This window comes from Octodon degus, unplaced genomic scaffold (assembly GCF_000260255.1).
Source record: "Octodon degus isolate 3935 unplaced genomic scaffold, OctDeg1.0 scaffold00021, whole genome shotgun sequence".
In the NCBI taxonomy this organism is placed as follows: Eukaryota; Metazoa; Chordata; class Mammalia; order Rodentia; family Octodontidae; genus Octodon; species Octodon degus.
Window position 1 is genome coordinate 14,036,951 of NW_004524597.1, and position 6,099 is coordinate 14,043,049.

The following is a 6,099-nucleotide window of genomic DNA, read 5'->3' on the forward strand; positions in this document are numbered from 1 at the left end:
GCCTACAACAGTATGTTATGTGTTCCTTTCTATAGGCAGAATGCTTACATCTATATATGACACAGCTTGGGATACAAATAGGAAATGAGTTTTGAAACTACTGGTAACTTATGTGTGGTGTGTCATGATTTTTTTTTACTAATGTAAAGGTCATGCTTTTATTGTAGGTTGGTCATGTAAGTTAGTGATATGATTTCTGAATAAAACATTCCTAATTAGAAAAATATTTTAAGAAAACATCTAAGAAAAATGTTTTTAAAATAACTAAAAATATAATCGTCCTTTTCTGAAGAAGAGGTGGTTGTGGGTGCTTTTGTTCCTGACTCACCACTGTTCGTGCTAGCTGAGGAACAAGTCGCTCCAGAAGCCATGCTGTAGCCATGGCATTTAAAGATACTGGAGAAACACCCGTGGAACCTGAGGTGGCAGTTCAGCTAATTAAGATTACCCTCATCAGCCGCAGAATGAAGTCGCTGGAAAAGGTGTGTGTTGACTTGATCAGAGCTGCAAAGGAAAAGAATCTCAAAGTGAAAGGACCTGTTCCCATGCCTACAAACACCTTGAGAATCACTACCAAAAAAAGAAGAAGAAGAAAAAAAACCACATGCCTTGTGGTAAATGATCTAAGACATGGGATCTTTTCCATGAGAATCCACAAGCAACTAATTGATTTGTGCAATCCTGAGACTGTTAAGCAGATTATTTCCATCAGTATCAAGCCAGGAATAGAGGCTGAAGTCATCATCATAGATGCCTAAGGCAACTGTTTTCATAAATTGATAATTTGTTTGAAAATATAGATATATTTAATTATCCTGTAATGCAGGTAGTCATAATTTTTTTTTTTTTTTTTTTTTTTAGGGAAGGGTCTATAGGGTGTTCAGGGTCTTACTACTAGATCAGACTCATAGTGATTATCCTGTTTACAGCCTTCCAAGTGCTGGAATTACAGGTGCGCACCACCACGCCCAGTCTCAATTGCTGTGTCAGTGCACCCCAGGTGCGGGGCCAGCACTGCAGGCCTGGGGATCGAACCCCCAGCCCCTGTGCTTGCTTGTAGGCCCTTTAATCCACTTGTAGGCACTTAGTATCATTTGAGCCAGGCATGTTGCTGTATACCTGTAATCACAGCACTCGGGAAGCTGAGGCAGGAGGATCATTGCAAGTTTGAGACCAGACTGGACTACAAAGTCAGTACAAGGCCATCCTGAGCTGCACAGAAAGACCCTGTATCAAATAAATATTTTTTTTAAAAAAATCAAAAACGTAATGGCCAAATTAATGTTGTTTACTGATTTTTAGATTTTATTCATTTATTTATTTTTTTAAATTTATTTATTTATGTGTGTGTGTGTGTGTGTGGCCAGCTCAGCCCACCAGGGGGCGGGGCTGGCTGGCATGTGGTGCTGGGGGATTGAACCGTGGTCCCTGTGTTTGCTAAATTTGTTCTAAGTAGGTGCTTTAGACCACTGAGCCATCTCACCAGCCCTGATTTTTAGATTTTAAAAAATCTTTTATTTATTTATTATTTTATTTGTCTTGCTATACAGCTCGGACTTGTGGTGATCCTTCTGTCTCAGTCTCCCCAGTGTTGGGATTACAGGCTTGCACCACCATGTCTGGTTTCAGTGGCCTACACTGTGAACCTGGGGTTCTGGGGCTGTCACAGCATGTGGTACTGGAGATTGAACTCTGGTCCTTATGCTTGCCAGTAAGGCACTTAGACTGCTAAGCTATCTCCCCAGCCTCAGTCACTGTGTTAATTCAAGACTTAATTCAAGTCTACTTACCTACTAGATTTCTTTTGCTCTTTTTTTTTTTTTTTTTTGCTGTACTGGGCATAGAACTCAAGACCTTGTGCTTGCCAGTCAGATGCTTATGCCAGTGAGCTATCTCCCCAGCCCCTTCCTTTGCTCTTATTGGCTTGTTTTATGTTTGTTTGTAAGCTTTATTATTTGTCAAAGTTCTAATATTTTAGAGTATATTAACTACAAAACATTAAATATTAAACTGGACAGTGAACTCTAGATAAATTCAAGAGCCACTTTTTCTCTTTCTTTCTTTTTTTTTTTTTTTGGTGGAACCGGGGATTGAACTCAGGCCCTTGCACTTGCCAGGCAAGTGCTTATTCCACTGAGCCATCTCCCCGGCCCCTCTCTTTCATATTAATTAACTTTATTGGTACATTTTATTATTATTTTAATTTTTTATTTTTTTTTGCGGAACCAGGGATTGAACTCAGTCCCTTGCGCTTGCTAGGGAAGTGCTTATTCCACTGAGCTATCTCCCTGGCCCTATTGGTACATTTTAGCTATACATAACGATCACATTCATCATAGGGAATTTGTACCTGTACATGATATAATTTTATTTTGCTTCCTATTTCCCTGCCTATCCTTCAACCCCCATTTTCCTCTTTATTTACAAAAACTTTGTTTCCATTTTTTCCTTTTCTCATATTTTTTCCCTTTCAAGGAAGTGCTTATTCTACTGTGCCATCTCGCCAGCCCCCTTTTTCCCTTTCAATCCCTTCCCTCTCCCTAACTCCCTGTCTCATTTGGACATTTTCTTCCTATTTCACTTCATACATTTTGGTCCTTATATATACTTTTGGTTTCTCACATGCAAGAAGCAATGTGGCATTCACATGTGTATGTCTGATTTATTTCACTTAAGAGTATGTTCTCAAGGTGCAACCACTTACCTCACCATGGCTCAAGCTTATCCTTCTTTATGGCTGAGTAGGACTCCCTTGTATAAAGAAAACACACCTTCTTTATCCATTCATTAGTTGATGAGTATTTGCACTGTTTCCAAGATTTGGCTATTAGAAACTGTGCTACTATGAACATGGGTGTGCATATGTTGCTGTGGCATAATGCCTTTCATTCTTTTTTAAAAAAAAATATTTATTTATTTATTTATTTAGTGTGTGTGTGGCCAGCTCAGCCCACCAGGGGGCAAGCCTGGCTAGCATGTGGTGCTGGGGATTGAACTGCGGTCCCTGTGTTTTGCTTAGCGTAGCTTGTTCTAAGTAGGTGCTTTAGACCACTGAGCCATCTCACCAGCCCTGTACTTCTCATTCTTGCAGGGCCATAACAAGAAGAATAGCTAGGTCAAATGGAACCTCCAGTTCTAGTTTTTTGAGGAATCTCCACACTAATTCCCATGGTGGGTGCACCAGTCTACACTGCAACCAACAGTGGAGAAGGGTTCCTTTTCCCCCACAGCCCCACCAGCATTTCTTATTATTTGATTTCTTGACAATAGCCATTCTTTCTCATAGAAGATGGAATCTCAGTATTGTTTTAATCAGCATCTCTCAAATAACTAGTGATTTTGAACAGATTTTTTTTTTTCTGTTTCTACTTTTTCTTCTGAGCCTCATTCATCTCAGATGCCCATTTTTGGATTGGGTCTTTAAATTTGGGCGGGTCTGGTGTTTCTATGTGTTCTTTATATATGCTTAATAGTATTCACTTGGGGGAACTGCTGGACAAATTTTTTTCCCACATGGTGGGTCGTCTCTTCACTCTGTGGGTGATTTTTCTTGCTGTGCAAAAGTTTGTTTGTTAAACTGTCATATTAATCAGCTGTGAAACTGTCTCATTCATATTTATTTCTCAATAAAATTTTTTTAAAAAAAAGTTTGTTTGTTTGTTTGTTTTTGAGACAGGGTCTCCCTATGCAGTTTGTGCTCACTTTTGTAGCCCTCAGGCTGATCTCAAACTCATAGTGATCCTCCTGTCTCAACCTCACAAGTGCTGGCATTACAGGCAGGTGCCACCACAGCACCACATGCAGGTCTGAGAATCAAACTTGGGACCTTGTGTTTGCCAGGTAGGTGCTTATGCCTCTATCACTATCTCCCCAGACCACAAAAGATTTTTTAATAAGATGAGATCCCAGTTGTTGACTCTTTTGATAGTTCCTGTGAGGTTGGGAGTTTTGTTCATAGTCTCTGCCTACACCAATGGCAAGAGTTCTACCTATCTTTCAGCAGACTGTTTTGTTTTTTATTTATTTATTTATTTATTTTATTATTATTATTATTATTTTTTATTTTATTTTTTATTTTTTGGTGGAACCAGGGCTTGAACTCAGGCTTTTGCACTTGCAAGGGAAGTACTTATTCCACTGAGCCATCTCTCCGGCTCCTGTTTTTTAATCTTTGATTTATTTTTTATTTTTTATTTTTTATTTTTGTCTTTTTTAGACAGAGTCTCTCTATGCAGTTCAGTCTGGACTTGAGCTCACTTTGTAGCCCAGGGTGGCTTCAAACTCACAGCAGTCTTTCTGCTTCAGCCTTCTGAGTACTGGGATTACAATACATGCCACTATGCCTGGTAGAACTAGCTTTGAATAAATCGTTTTTCCTCTTTACCAAAATATAAGGCCTCATTTTGGATTTGAACCTTCATGTGTGAACCTAAGTGGCTGGTAACAATGCCTTTACTCATTCCTGATTTCATTCGTTCCCTGTTATTCTTTTCCTTTCTCTTTCATTCATTTCCTTCCTCCTTCATTAAATAATTCATTCCCTCTTCACTCACTGGTTCTCTTCACATATTAACTCATTCTCTCCCTTTCATTCAGTCATTCCCTCTTTCCCCTTCCTTCTTTCCTTCCCTGTCCCTCCTTATTTTCTTCACTCACTCCTTCTCTCCTCTACTCATTAACTTTCCTTCTTCAGTCATTTTCATTTCTTTCCTCTGCCACTCTTTCTTTCCCTCCTTCCTATATGTACACACTCATTCCCTGTCTCCCCAACCCATTCCTTCCCTCCCTCTGTTCATCCTCATGGTGCTCATCCTCTCTTTGATCTTTCCCCCATCCTACTTGAGTAGACACAGTCCCTGCAGGTCACACACACTTTTCTGGAATGAAGGAAAACCTTTGGGAATGAGGTACTGCTTTTCCTGTTTTCTGAGATTCTGGAGTCAATCCAATTCCTAGTCATACAGCCTGCCCCCAGAGATTCTGAGGAGGCTTTTGGCATTCACTTTTCTCTGCCTTATTTCCAAGAGATTCATTTTTGCAGAGGCCTACTCAATATGGGGGCACCCAAAGTTAGAACTACAAAGCCTCATCATAGATGGGGCTGCATGATGTGTCCCACATTGTGGGATTTTGAGAGTGGCTATGATGAATGGGAAGAGAAATGGGTGGAAATGTGACTAGGGATGGCTAATGGTTAAAAACAAAGGTGGAACCTGGAATAGCTCATGGTCACTGCCTTTATCCGAGCAATCCGAGTAGCTGAAGGCAGAGGATCAAAAGTTCAAATTCCAACTGGGCACCTTAATGACTTGGCAAAACCCTGTCTCAAAATAAAAAATAATAAAGGGGTTAAGAATATAGTTCAGTGTGAAGGGCCAGAAGAGGAGGGCCAACTTTGGGAGCAGAAGTCCCTAATGGGAGTGGGCCCCTGCCAGAAAGTTTTCTATAAGTGATATTTCCCCTAGAGAACTTTGAGGCAGCAAGAAAGACATTCTAGGAAGAGGACATTGCCAGCAAAGGCATGGAGGTGAAGCCCAGCAACATGATCACCAACCTGAAGGGATGCCTTGTCAGAGCTGGACATGGCCTCAAGAAATCTTTAGCTGAGGTGGGTAGATGCCAACGTGGGTGATACAGGCTGGACTGTAGGGCAGAAAGGAGGGCTGAGCAAGGCCACCAGAGGGAGGTGGTGGCAAGGCTGTGACCTAGGAAAGTCAGGGAAGATAGAGGGCAAAGTGGACTGGAAACCTAATATTATGATTTGAGTGTTGCTTGGGTGCTCCTCGAAGTCCACATGTGAAACTTTGTTTCCCAATGTGGTGGCACTGGGAGACACCAAAGACTTTTAAGAGCTGGAGCTGAGCTGGGCATGATAGTACTTGCCTGTGATCTCAGTGCTATGGGAGGCCAAGCCAAGAAGATCACAAATATGAACCCAGCCTGCACAACTTACTGACTTAGGAAGACCCTGTATAAAAGGGCTGGAAATGTAACTCAGTTGGGCTGGTGAGATGGCTCAGTGGTCTAAAGCACCTACTTGGAACAAGCGTAGCAAAGCACAGGGACCACGCCTCAATCCCCCAGCACCACATGCCAGCC

General features: G+C 41.2%; 1 pseudogene; it reads left to right on the forward strand.

The window, feature by feature from the left end:
* The first annotated feature begins 380 nt into the window (after positions 1-380).
* LOC101576434 lies at positions 381-758 on the forward strand (annotated as a pseudogene).
* The last annotated feature ends 5,341 nt before the right edge of the window (positions 759-6,099 follow it).